The sequence below is a fragment of the Bos indicus x Bos taurus genome, chromosome 18 (assembly GCF_003369695.1).
Source record: "Bos indicus x Bos taurus breed Angus x Brahman F1 hybrid chromosome 18, Bos_hybrid_MaternalHap_v2.0, whole genome shotgun sequence".
NCBI lineage: Eukaryota > Metazoa > Chordata > Mammalia > Artiodactyla > Bovidae > Bos > Bos indicus x Bos taurus.
Window position 1 is genome coordinate 47633510 of NC_040093.1, and position 14457 is coordinate 47647966.

General features: G+C 53.7%; 1 protein-coding gene across 1 annotated transcript in view; it reads left to right on the forward strand.

The window, feature by feature from the left end:
* ZNF423 (zinc finger protein 423) overlaps positions 1-14457 on the forward strand; it is a 288075-nt gene that overhangs the window by 85285 nt on the left and 188333 nt on the right. The gene's annotated exons all lie outside the window — the stretch shown is intronic.

The window sequence follows — 14457 nt, forward strand, 5'->3', positions numbered from 1 at the left end:
CTCCCGTGCGTGTCGTCCTGCCCCTCTGTACCTTTTTTGTGCCTTGAAAGGCAGCCCTTCCCAACAATGGGCCAACCAGGCTATTGCTGCGGGTTCCTGCTGCCAGCCTGCTCCGTGGGTGAGGCGTTCAGCCGGCCTTTTGTTGTGCGCACACTGGGACACAACCTGCTTGCAGAGATACGCGTGAATGCACAACTCTGAACTGCACCCACTCCTCTGCATGGCCCGGGCGAGGCCCACAGTGCCCCAGGGAGCCCCTGTGTGGCTCTAGGATCTTAAGCAAAATTAAAAAAAAGAAACACTCCAAAAATTTACCCTGGAGTCTTTTGAAATTAAAATCAGTGCACAATAAAACGGTGTGTCAGTCCAGTGTGCAAGGGATACAGCTGGAAATCAGAGAAGGAAGCCGGTAAGCCCACCTGGTACCTGGCATGTACCCCAAGATGCTACTCAGTAAGTACTTAGTGTTAAGGGTGATGCTGTAAGTTAGAGGGACTTTTGTCTCCCACATTTTCTGGCCTTCCTTTTCTGAGAGCTGCTCTGCTCCTGGGCTTCCCAGGTGAAGCTAGTGGTAAAGAGCCTGCCGGCAGTGCAGGAGACACAAGAGATGCGGGTTCGATCCCTGGGTCGGGAAGATCGCCTGGAAAAGGGATGGCAACCCACTCCAGTGTTCTTGCCTGGAGAATCCCAGGGACAGAGGAACCTGGTGGGCTACGGTCCATGGCGTCACAAAGAATCGGACGTGACTGAAGCGACTGAGCATGCACGCCCTGCTGCCAGCCCATCTCTGACCAGGGGACGTGAATTTTATTCCAGAAGCCAGGTGGCAGAGGGGCCCAGTGGGACAGGACTGAAGACCTTCTGATTTGATTCTGACCCCTGGTCAGGCCTATACCAGCCTGCCTTGCTGAGGGGCTGACTTTGGCCCTCCTGGAAGCAGTCAGAGAAAGAAAGGTGCAGGGGGCCCCGCCTCCCCCACCACCCTGCCAGGACTGACTGCCAGCATTCCTGCATTGGCCCCGGCAGCTCCCCTGGGCATTGTCTTCCCCACAGAGTGGGAGGAAGGAGGTTTGGAAAGGAGGCCCCCTGGTGACTTCTGAGCCATCAAAGCCTGGGACCGCGCGCCTCCAGGCCCCTCAACTCCCCTCCTGAATGGGCTCTGCAGGCCAGCAGCTGTTTTGGGGCCTGGAGAGGAGGAAGGGGGCCGGTCCTTTGTCCCTGGAAGGAGGCCTCCCGGAGGCCCAGGCCTGCATGGCGGGCAGCCACGTTAACCTTCCACCCTGGGGGGAGGGGGCTTGCCTGAGGTCAGGCACATAATGAGGCCGGGTCCTGGGCTGTCCCCTGCCCAGGCTCCAGCAACAAAGGCCCAGTCAGGCTGCACGAGGAGGGGGAGGGGTCCGGGTGGGGGCGGGTAGGTGCCTCCACGACCGGCCTCAGCAGCCCAGGGTTTCTTTCCAGCTCACCCCATGCTGGGCACTTCAAAGGGGCAGAAGGGAGAGGCCAGCCTGGCCGGGCAGGCCTGGGCCTCCTGCTCCCAAAGCCGCCACCAGAGGTGGAAAAACACCTTGAGAATGTGGCCAATGGAGTCAGGTTTTTGGAATCTGGCGCTGTGGGGAGCCCTTGGTATGGGGTCTTTCTCTGGCAGCCTTGTTTCACTGGCTTTGTTTGGAGCTGGAGCTCAATATGGCCCAGTTATTTAAATCAGTGTCTTTCAAGTCGGTAATAATAAAAATATCCCTTGTACGAGGACATATGTTACTGAATTCAGAGACTGTCCCCCACCCACCCTGCCCCCAGTGACTTTTCTATCTATCTGGCCAGGTGGGAATGTAAGCAGGTATGAGCACCTCTGTCTTTCAAGTGGGAGGAAGCAAGAGAAAGAAGAGTTGCTGGGGCACAGCTCGTAGCTCTTTTCCTACTCTCTCTAAATTCTCACAGTGACACTAAGAGTTGGGCGTTCAGTCCCATTTTACAGATGAGTACACTGAGAATCCCAAGAGGATAAATAACATAATCATGAATATAATATATTGTGTTATATTTATCATGTATTATATATTTATTATCTATTAAATGAATAAAGCAAGCCTGCCCAAGATCACTCAGTACTTCCACTTGCAGACTCTAATGTTGTTCAGCCATTCAGTCGTGCCCGACTCTTTGCTACCTCATGGACCGCAGCACACCAGGCTTCCCTGCCCTTCACTATCTCCCAGAGCTTACTCAAACTCATGTCCATTGAGTCGGTGATGCCATCCAATCATCTCATCCTCTGTCACCCCTTTCTCCTCCTGCCCGCCACCTTTCCCAGCATCAGTGTTTCTTCCAATGAGTTGGCTCTTCGCATCAGGTGGCCAAAGTATTGGAGCTTCAGCATCAGTCCTTCCAATGAATATTCAGGGTTGATTTCCTTTAGGACTGATTCCATTGAGAACCTCATCAGACTCTGACTTTTGTTAATTTGCTGGACATCTCCATTCCTCAGTTTCCTCATCTGGAAAATGAGGCTAATAGGAGTACCTACCTCATGGGAGTTTTGGGAGGATGCATTGCAATCCCCGTCAAGGACCTGGAGCACGCAAGCAACAGGAGCTGGTGCTCTTGTGAAGGTTGTCTGGTCTGGATTCTGGTCCAGACTGTCTTGACTCCAGAGCCTGCTCTTTTGCTTCATGATCAAATAAAGTAAAACTCTATAGGGTTGCTGAGGAATGATTAGTCCAAACTGCCTGTATAGATTTGGGGAAGGGATCCAGGGAGCGGAAGGGTAGGGGTATTAGCTGCAGGTGAGTGGCGTATGGGTATAGGAGCCAGAGATGTCTCTGAGGGCCGTACTCCCCTGTCTTCAGCAGGTGTGGGGGTGTGAGGAGGTGTGGGTGTGTTTTGCTAGGTTTTGCCTAATTGTGGCAGAGAAGGCAATGGCACCCTACTCCAGTGCTCTTGCCTGGAAAATCCCATGGACCGAGGAGCCTGGTGGGCTGCAGTCCTTGGGGTCACTAAGAGTCAGACATGACTGAGCGACTTCACTTTCACTTTTCACTTTCCTGTATTGGAGAAGGCAATGGCACCCCACTCCAGTGCTCTTGCCTGGAGAATCCCAGGGACGGGGGAGCCTGGTGGGCTTCCGTCTATGGGGTCACACAGAGTCAGACACGACTGAGGTGATTTAGCAGCAGCAGCAGCAGCAGCCTAATTGTGGAGACCCACTTCCTCACTTGATACTGGGCCATATTTTGTATCTTCGAAATACTCTCAAGGGTTTCCCAAGGCCCTACTAACACTACCCCACGTGGCTCTTAGGAATGACCTAAAATTGGCTGCATGGTTGCTTTTATGTTTGCAGTGACCCCGGGTACCTGCCCTGGCCAGAAGGCATCAGAGTCTTTCCTGGAAGGATGAGGCTAGGGGTAAGGGGGCACTCTCCCTTCCCTCGAGGCCAGCGTGAGTCCTGCATGGGGTTACCCCTTGTGGGAGAGGAAGGTGTAGGGCATTTAACCCTTGGGAACCCACGGGGTGTAGAGAGACAGGACGAAAAGGCACGTCACAGGACCTCTCAGTGCCTGGCAGCGCAGCTTGTCATCCCATCTGCAGAGAAACAGAGATTGGTTATTTTTACCACATGGGCAAAAAAGTGCTCTGAGAAGTGGCGGGAGGTACAAAACTGTGTGTGCAGTTGGGCGTTTTGCAAATCAAATCCTATTGAAAACGTCCCTTGCGGTCAGCTTTAGTGGGACCCCTCCATAGCCGTTTGGCAGAGCGAAGACTCATACTTTGTGATGGGCACTCACTGCTCCACTCAGTGGAGCTACTCTGCCAGGCATGCGGTGATGCCGAGCTGGGTGAGATGGTGCTGACCCTCCAGGGGCTTAGTCACCACCCCTGCTCCTACTTTCCCTCCCTCCTTCCCTGCTTTCCATTCATCATATATTAAGCATCCTTATTCCCTGTGCTCACAGTGGGCACAGAAATGAACAGGGCAGGATTCCCATGTTAGAGATGAAGAAGCAATGCAGTGGACACCGGCAGAGGGGTGCCCGTGAAACTTGGCTATAGCCTTGGCCTTGATACTAACTGACTGTGAGCCTGACCAAGTAATCGACCTGTTCTGAACCGTCATTTACAAAATGGGGACATTGAACCGAACCATGGCCTTGGTCAAAAGGCGTGGAGGCACATCTCAGACTGGCTTGGGGATAAACCTTTAGGCATGGCTGGAGCCTTAACGGTTCCCCCTCTCATCTCTTCCCATCTCTGCTTTCCTCTTGGCTTCATTCTCAGCCAGGCTCTTCCTAAGAGGGGGCAAGTTAATCCCCCTCCCCTCAGGGCTCTACACTCAAATCTTCCTTGCTGAGGTGGAGCGTCTCTTTCCTGCAGTGTAAGAAAGTCTCAGGGCTTGCTCTGATTGGCCCAGATTGGTGACGTGTCCATCTGTAAACCAGTCTCTGTGACTGGGGGATGCCATCTATTTGGCCAGGACTGGGGAATCTGAATCACACAGAAGGGTGTTTGCTCAAGGGAGATAGGGTTTTTCTTACGGAAGGTGGGCATGGGTGCTGGACAGGCTAAAAAGCCTGGAGCACTCCGCCTCAGTCGTTGTTGTTGTTCAGCTGCTCAGTCACGTTTGACTTTTTGTGACCCCATGGACTGCAACATGCCAGGCTTCTCTGTCCTTCGCTATCTCCTGGAGTTTGCTCAAACTCATGTCCACTGAGTTGATGGTGGCATCCAACCGTCTCATCCTCTGTTGCCCACTTCTCCTCCTGCCCTCAATCTTTCCCAGCCTCAGGGTCTTTTCCACTAAGATGGCTCTTTGCATCAGGTGGCCAGAGTATTGGAACTTCAGCTTCAGCATCAGTAAGCACTCTTTGAACTTTGCTCAGGCATCACACATGCTCTGGAGCCCCACTGCCTGGATTCTAATCGCAGTTCTGCTTCTTACATATTATGTGACATTGGGCAAGTTACCTACCTCTTTAAGTTTCTGTTTCCTCATCTTTGAAGTGGAACCAACGATAGTACATATGCCTCACAGGGTTGTTATGAGAATCATATGAGTTAACCCATAGAAGGCACTCAGAGCAATGCTTGGCACATAATAATCACTTAAATAAGTGTTAGCTGTTATTGTTTTCAGCTTCCCTGGTGGCTTAGCCGTAAAGAATCTGCCTGCCAATGCAGGAGACATAAGTTTTATCCCTGGGTCAGGAAGATCCCCTCAAGAAGGAAATGGCAACCCACTCCAGTATTTTTTTGCCTGGAGAATTCCATGAACAGAGAAACTCAGTGGGCTATAGTTCATGGGGTCTCAAGAGTTGGACAAGACTTAGCGACTAAACCACCACCACCACCATTACTGTTTCATTCATTCACTCACTTATTCATTAAGTCTTTTGCACTCAGATAAGTGAATAAATCATAGTCTCTGTTCCATAACAGAGCTCACTGAGGTATTCTATGATAATTTTTGGCTCATTTATTCAGGAGATAGTTACTAAGCACTTGCTATGTGCCAGGCACAGTGCTAGGCTATGGACACAGGGGTGAGGTATCTTTAATAATTCTTCATTTCCCATCTAAACAGCACGGACAATAATATTTTCTACAGAGAGATTGCATAAAGAAAGTAGACGTGGAAATGTGCTAAAAATCTGAATGTAGCCTTTTATCTCGTAGGTTGCCAGTGGGTGGGCATCTACCCACCTGTCAGTGGTTATACACCAGTGCTCAGCCCCCTCCTTGTCCCTTTCTGGAGCCTTCTTCCCTGTGAGGCTAATCCCTTCAATTTCTGTGCTTGCTGCCAGCAAGACGGATTGGGTGGCTGCAGGCCTTCTCTGCTCTGGAGGGAGTTTCCAGGTGCCAGTTCTTGGTGGGCACCACTGGATCCAGTGGATCCGGTTTGCTGGCCCTCTGGGGCTTGCTTCCTTGTGAGGTCTTAGGCCTGGTTCCACTGTGGCCTCGCTGGATCGCTTCCCGCAGCTCTGTGCTCCAGAGGTGCCTGCCTGGGTTCTGAAGGAGAGAGGATGGGGAAGAAGAAAGCCTCTCATTTTCTCCCTTCCAGCTCGTGGGTGGGGCTGCTCACACGTGAAGTGTTCTGCATAAGAAATGGGGCAGTGGGGCAGCAGGACCGTTTCTTTAGCATTAGGAGAAACGAAGCAATTATTCCGCGCCTGGCTTCAAGCTGAAAATCATCCCAAAGCCCCTTACCTTGTGCCAGCCACCCTGCCAACCCCTTCTCAGATGCCCCTCTGACCCCTTCTCAGATGTGTCATGTTGTAATACCCTCAACTTCTCTGTTGGATATGTACTTTTGGGATCCTTTATTTTCACCCATCAAGAAACTGAGGCCCAGAGATGGTCAGTAACTGGCTCAAGCACACCCAACCAGGTGGGAAACCATGTGTGTCTGACCACAGAATCAACTCTTGGCCACCGAGTTGTACTCTCCTGTGGAGAGAATGTTTGCATAGACTCAAGTGTCTTCCCAGCTCTTTGTATGGTTAGAAATTTCAGAATTCAGAAATTGCCGAGAAGGCGAGGGCCCTGGTAAGACTAGAGTATATCTTTGTAGTACAGACTCTATATATGCATGTACTGACCCAGAGGACATCTTTATGGGCCATGTTCACACTTCTTTCTGAAGGACACCTCTGTCCTGGTCTGAGCAAATCCCTCCCCACTAAGGAGCCGCCACTGCAGACCCCCTCCTGGTGACCAGAGGCCCAGAGTCAACAGCAGTGGGCCTGCTTCCGAGAAGGAAGTAATCAATGACCCTGGTCAGATACCTGGGTCTCAGGCTGGAGCCGTTGGCTTCGAGGGGAGGTGGCTCCTCCTGTCTGCACACAGTCCCCAGTGGCTGCATCTGGCAAGACAGGAATTGGTTAGCAGGAGTTCATTACGTTTGCCCGCAGACCTCCTGGCCCCTCTCTGCAGTCCCCTCCTCCCTCCTCCGCTGCCCTCTCCAGCCGAGCAGTGCTGGGGAGTCTGCCCCCACCCACCCTTCTGGCTGCTCTCCTGGGCCACAGCTGGTTGCAGTTCTACTGGGTCTTCCCCAGGCCTGGGCCTGGCACACAACTCAGTCTTGGGCTGTGGGGAGTAGCAGGGGAGGAAGCTCCCTCGCTTTTCCATTTTCCTTATTTGAAAGCTGATGGCTGACATGTCCTGTGCTCTGGCAGGAAGGACGAGGCCCTCTCTTTGGGCCCCCTTGTGTCACGGCCTCCATCTCCCTCTCCGCAGAGCCTTGTTCTTGCTGGGAAGGATGTTTAGTGCCGTGGTCTGTGTGCCTGTGCTGGGGATGGCTGGGTGCTGCCTAGAGTTCTGTTTGGGGGCATGAATAACTCATCTGCTTAAACCAACAGGGCCTCATTGCTGCCTCCTCCAGAACCTCTCTGGACTGCATTTTCACTAGAGCTATTTATTATTATTATCATTACAGCTCTTATTAATGGTGATGGAGTGGGAGCTCTGAGGAATCTTTGGGAGACGACATCACACCGTGGAAAGGAAAGCAGATCAATGGGTCTCTTCAGTGCTGGGCTCAGGTTCTCTCTCTGCCCAAAGTCTGTGATCTTTGGCAATGAACCTATTTGTGAGCCTTAGTGTATCCTTCTGTGAAATGGGGCCATTGAAGACTCACATGTGTGGTGATGGGAGATTCAGAGGGGTCATGAGTGTGAAGGGCCAGCACACCACTTAGCACTCTGGGGCTGCAGCCACTGAATAGTGGTTCTGTTTTTTCTTAGCCTGGAACAGGGCACCCCAGAGGGACCAGAGGGAGTGGGGCAGGGTGTGGAGAAAAGGGAGCCTTCCTGGTGGATGGTGGATGGAGCTGCGCAAAACAGTGCAGCCTGCAGTTCCTGGATGGACCCCAGCAAGGTGCCACCCACGGACCTTTAACTGTCGAGTCACCTTGTGTCAGAGCTGAGTCACTGCCCCAGGAGTCTGTGGGGCCTTGTGGGGTCCAGAGATGTGGCCACTGTAAGGCAGGACCCACCCCGGTTTTCTGTCTAGGGAAGGACACCGCCCAGCTGGTCTGCACAGACCCATCTCCAGCTGGCCACCTCCTCCAGCAACACCCTAGCCTGTTGCTGCCCTTTGTCAAGTTATGTAAAGATGTCAGCCATGGTGCCACAAGCCTTTGGGACCCCTGCCGAGTGCCACATGCAGTTTGCTCACTCTTAGGGTCTTCTGGCCTCTTCCAGGGCATTCTTGAGTGAAGGGAGAAGGACCAGGTCTTCTCTTATCTCCCTGATACGGTGGGCAGCTCCGAACCCCTGCAGGTCACAAGGAGGAGTCATCCTAGGGAAGGGAACATTGGATATTTCTGAAGACACTGTAGGAAAATTCTCTAGGGAAGCAGCATGTCCTTGCCCAAATTCTTTGTTATACAGCACCAGCTGGGACCCCTGTCCTGACGAACAGGAGTAAATGCCACTAGTCCCACACCCAGGCCTCCAGGTCCTCCTCTTGTGTCTGTGTTCTCAGCCAGGATCTCTTGAGGTCCCTGGGTGCTGGCTGCAGGAGCCCAGTGACGGCCAGCTCAGGCTCACCCTCATGTCTGTAGTGCAGCCACGGTCAGGCTCCCGACCCTCTGGGAGCCACAGGGCTACCCTGAAGGTGTTGAAAGAAAAAAAAAAATCCTACAACTTACACTTGTCTTCTGCTCCCATCTGCATCACTTGTGAGTTTGTAAGTTTTTTTTCTATTTCAGTGAGTCAGGCATTGATCACGTGAAGAACACAATTACACCCCATTGTTTGAGTACAGGCTTTAAGAGCGTCATTGCTTTTGCCACCCCGTCCAGGCATTTCTTCATCTATGAAATATACCTGGATTCTCATACCTAGGGAAGACCCAAGCCTCATTCAGCCTCCGGGGGAGCCACCTCACCTGGCCAGCAAGGTGTCTTCGGAATGGAGACCTGCTGTCGGCCTCCTGGGCCCCAAACTGGTGGACTTCCCTCCACCAAGCAAGAGGGCGGGCTCCCATGTGTCTTTTCTGTGGCAATTACCTCCCTGACTCCTCCCCCTGATACAAAAGGCCCAAGTCTGGGTCCAGAGTAAGTTATTTGTAATGCATTTTCAGAGTCCATATTGCAATATTAGCCATGACTGTCTGCTGTGTAAAAAAAGGGGGAGTTTGCGTTTGAAGTTTAATCCAGCTTCTACTTAAGCTCAGTCCCTGGGCAATCCTTTTTTCTGCCGCTGAGCTCAAACAGCCGGTCCTCAGGTTTGATCTGCTGCCCCACGGAGCCCTGCCCAATGTGAATTTGAAGAGTTTTTTTTCCCCTCTCAACCAGGGAGACTTGCAAAAAAAAAAAAGTCGGTGTGGTCTGCAGTGACGGCCCACCGTGGGTCCCTCCATGAGCCTCTCTGCTGCTGGGGGCTGGGCCCACCTGGCTTCCAGCCTTCCGAGGTGGGACCTGAATCCCCTCCTGGGGTCTCCGAGGAGCCCCTTTGAGCTCTCGCTGCTGGTGGACGGCAAGCACTGGGGAGTCTGGGAGTCCTGTCTGGCATGTGGGGGGCAGAGAAAAAGGAGGGAAAAAAGAGAGGAAAATGAAAGGCTCGAGTTTGTCGGGAACTGGTGCTGGCGGTGGAAACAGGAGCCGCAGCAGGACGGAACCTGGTGGCCTTCAAAACTTCTCTTCTCCCCTCTCGCCACACGACTCGGAGGATGCAGGCAGTAATTAAAGGCCCCCCTGGCTCCTCATTTTCTGTGCCCATGTCTTTGATCTGGCTCATGTTGGGCGGCTATTTTCATTGTTCCTGCCTTTCTTTCATTCTTTTTTGATGGCAGAAATGATGATCTTTGATTCCAGAGTCGGAGGTGGGCAGGAGAGTGTTACAGGTCTTACATAATGCATCTTTCACATCTTATTTTTAAACGTGGGCATAATCAGGGTTGGGCAGAGGCTGGGCTTGATTTTAACCCATGCTCGGGGAGAGGCGGTTGCCTGCCCCCGTGGCGCTGGCCTGCGGGTAGGTGGGGACAGGCAGTCGTGTGCAACTGAATGAAAATTACTAGAGGAAGCCTTTCCCCCTCCACCCCTTTCTAAATATAACCTGAAGGGAGTTTTTCCTAATTGTTCCCTTATGGCCAAAGATGTGCTGAGAGTGAGCAGGACAAGGGAGGCTTAGCCCGCAGAGCCCGGCTTCTCCTGGTGGCGGTGTGGGAGGCCTGCACCCTGTTTATTGGTGGATGTTAATAAACTATAAGAGACAAGCCACAGGAGGAGGTATATGAGCTGGTAGCTCAGGTAGCCGAGATAAAATGGAGACGTCTGGCCAGAGGACGGGAGGTGGGAGGCAGAGGCTGGGTGTCAGAGTCTGGCCTATTTGCACATCCTTTCCTGCTCATCTCCTGAGCACACTCGGAGGGTTCCCAGCAAGGGCCCTGTGGCATGGACAGAGATGAGAAGACGAGGCCTTGGTGATAAGAAGCCTGTGATCCAGGCCTGCGAGGGGGATGTGTGTGGCTGGTGCCGGAACCGCAAGCTCAGATGATGATGCTGGGGGTCGGGCAGGTGAGGAGGCCGGGTGGGGCTGGGTGATGGAGATCGTGTGCCTGTGGAGGGGAACGGCTGCTCCCCAGTTCCTGTCGCTGGTTGCCTTGCTGGAGGCTGAATCTGGTGTGGCCCATGCTTCCAGATTTCCACGAGAAGCCAGAAAGTCAGGTCTTGATGGGAAGTCTCTCAGAAGAGATGAGAGGAAGAAGGCTTTCTTGATCGGAGGACAGTGCTGGCAAAGGCTGGGAGCTGGGGAAGGCCTGTGCTTGGAAGGAGTGAGAGGGTGGCTGGTCCCCAGGCTGCCAGAGCAAGGTGGGGGCCAGCAGGTCAGGCTGGAGGGTCCAGGGCAGACTGGGAAGGAGAGTGGCCCGAGAGCACCCAGCTTCCAGGAGGATGTAGGGGCCTTCCTGGCGATGAGTTCTTTGGGGCTGGGAGAGTTCTGCACATGGTATCTGAGGCCAAGTGTCACCCCACTGGGTGCTTAGCGTTCATGAGGGTGTGGGCCCACCCTGCCAGCAGTGGGACAGGTTCCTATGAGAACCGCCTCATACTTTGGCTGGTGCTGACGGTTCATTCCTGGGAGGGTCCGAGGCTGGCCTTCCTGCCCGTCTACTCCAGGCTCCAGTAGCAGGGTTTTCACACACTGAATGCTTCGCAAGGTATTCACTGGGTGCCTCCTGTGTGCTAGGCTCTGTGCCAAGTGGTGGGTGTCCTTTGTGGGGAGCAGGACAATTGACAAGTCCCCACGTGACTACATATATCATTAGGGGCCCATATACATCCAGAAGGAAGAGTGGGAGGCATGAGAGAGAAGCAAAAGCTTTTCCCAATAATCGATGTTGAAAATGAGGGTGGAGTGAGGAATAGGAATAACAGGAGATATAGCCCAGAGAGAAGGTTCAAAGTCCTGGAGGGAGGGGATGTTTGGCGAGTTGGTGGACTGTCATCAGGCGGTCTTGGGAGCGTGGTGAGCACGGGAGTGGACTGTGGGGATCAGGCCCTATGGGGCCTCGTGGGCCAAGGTGGAGCTAGGGCCGGGGGTCTCGGCATCGTCAGCTTCGCTCTCTGAATTGCTCTGAGGCGGGTGGGTGTGGGCCGGTTGGGGAAGCCGAGGTGATGGTGCAGGTGGTGGGAGTGGAGAGAAGGGGATGTCCTAGACGGTGAAATTGACAGGACCAGGAAATGGATTAAGCAATGGCAGCCAGGGAGTGTGGGGTCCAGGGTGATCCATGGTTTCTGGCTTGGGCACCAGGGTGAGCAGAGAGTGGGGAGGCCTGGAGGAAGACCAGATCCTTCCCCCGTTTTGATAGCACTGGGCGGGACAGGGGCCTGGGCAAAGCTGGTGGGGACAGTGGGGCTCGAGTGCGAGGAGCCCCAGCCTGTCGGCCGCTCGACCCCAAAACCCCCCCCTGCGAGAGGACAGGGCGTCCCCTGAGCCATCCCCAGCTAGGCCGACCCAGTCCTGTCACACACGTCGCCTGTGGTGAGGGGACATGTTCTGTGAGACTCCAAAGCAGTTAACACATGTTGGGGTTGGGTGCTGCCTGGCCCTTGAAGATCTTGCCCTGGGCTCCCTCTTTGCTGCCTTCCGGAGGCCCCCTGCCAGCCCTGGGGCTTGCGTCCTGCCCAGATGGAGGTGGCCTGTCCAGTGTGGTTCCCTTGCAAATCCTCTTGGCCCGCCTGGCCGGGCCTCTGAGACTGGGACAGCCAGCAGCTGTGGGAATGGCGTGTGTGCCTCTGCCTTTTCGGATGATGCGGGAGGGCTGTCTGTTTCCTCCTGCCGTCCAGGCTGCACGCAGATCTGCTTTGCCTGGTGTGTGCACAGCCTGGCGGCCAGCCCTCAGACTCCCCTACATGACAGGGCCCGCTCATTTATGACCCCAGTCCTCGGTAGCTCCCGCTTGCAGCTGGGTGGGGGTGGGAGTGCTTCCTGCCTAGCCTGTGTGGAGGGGCCTTGAGGAGGCTCGGGTTGGGAAGGACTTTCGTATAGCTGGAATTCTGGGAAGACAGAGCTCCCAAGGGGGCTCCATAGTCCTCATGAGCTGGATTTCTGCTGTCAATCCGCAGCGGCTCCCCTAGATTTGCTCCTGCGGGTCGAGGACCCTAATGTCACGGGACCATTCACCTCCTGACCAGCACTTTGGAGGACTCAGCTCCCCCTTTTTTCATTCTCATCCTGAAAGCAGGCTTTCCAAGAGAGCCGTGGCCAGGTCTGAGCTGGTGATGGGGAGGCATATGCACCACTATGTCAGATAGTTTTTCTCACAGCCTGGGGTCTTTTCATTTCTGCCCTGTTCTCTCACCATCCAACCTGTGGGCTAATTAATGGCATGAACTTCCTCATAATAGTTTAGAAATGTTCCCTTGATCTTCCCCATGGTGATTGGAGAATCTAAATATCCCTGATAGGTCTGGCCCTGTTACTGTAGTTTGACAACCTGAGAACTCAATAGATGAGGCAGAGACAGCAGTTAGTAGAATTTGGGTAACAAGGATATTTTTTCCAAAACACTCTATCTCCCTGTTTACATCCGTTCTCTGGGTCCTTATTCATGCACACGTGGGTTTGCAGGATTAGAACCAGAGGGACTCTAACACATTCTGCTTCTTTGAGCAGCGAGTTCACGGCCTGACCAGCCTCCAGAGTCTGTGGTCCGTATAGCATCTGCTCCTAAGGACCATGTGAGGGCCCAGCCCGAGGTGTGGAGAAAGTGCTGACGTCATGCCTGGCACACTGGAATTTCCCAGGAGGCCTCTCTTCTTCGTGGACCCTGGTCTGGTCTCCCTCCGCAGACCCTTGTCTTTGTGCCTGGGCAGAGAGGAAAGAATTCTGAATGTGGGGTCAGGAGAACTGAGTTCTAGCCCTGGGTTGCCACTGAGTGGCTGTGAGTGAACATGGCCCTTCATCCCTTGGGTATCAGTTCACCTGTCTAAAGGTGAGGTCCATTTCACACACCACTGACATGTCAAAATTTGCGGCTACAAAGAAGGAATGTCCTCATGTGAAGAATGAGTATTAAGTATAAGAATATTCTACTTATGCGAAGTTCTTCCTTGTGGCTCTCATCCCATCTTTAAAATAAGTGTGAAATAAGTGAAATAGGTTTTACACTTGGTGTAATTTTCTTATATTGTCTTGTGTCCCGAATGACATGGTCAGCTCCATGGGGGGCCTTCTCGGCCGCGGCCAGCACTCACTGCCCAGGGGTGGCACACGAGAGAGCTCAGTAGGTACTGTTGAGTGAGAGGTCAGAGGGCAAAGTGAGTGGCAGGCGCCAGGCACGCCTCTGCTCCCATCCACAGGGTTATAATTGGAGAAGAATACAGATGGATGGCCAGGGCGATTCTCTGGTCCTCTGGGACTAAAGCTCTGTAGCCTGGAGTGTCAGAAGCAGGTGGACAAACTGTTGGGTACGATGCTTCTCAGCTATGACCCTCCCTTTCCTGGGTGAGAGGGGGAGCTCAGAGTTGGGTGGGGGTTCTGGGGGGATTCATTTCCTAGATGGCCACTGTGCTGAAGTCCTTCTCAGAGGCACCAACACGGGGCTCAGCTGTAATCATCAGTGTTTACAACAGGCCACATCCCCTTTCATCATCGCCACAGCCCTGTGAGGTGGGTATTGGGACCTCATGCCCATTTTCCAGATGAGGAAACTAAGGCCCAGAGAAGTTCTCATTTGCCCAAGATCACACAGCCAGGAGGAGGTGATGGAGTTAAGATTTGAACCTTGCCACCCTCCCTCGGGTTCCCGGTTTCCAAGACCGACCCCTGCGGTTTTGGGCAGCTCAGCTCCTCCACAAGCTTGGCTTTCTCCTCCCATCTCTCAGGCCCTCCTGCCGTGCTCGGCGACATCCCATCTGTCAGAGGTTCTGTTCTGGCCAGATGCGAGGCCCCTCCTGGGACCCCAGGCCGGGGCAGTTCTCCAGAGGGAGGGGAGGGGGGCGGTCCTCAGGCCTTG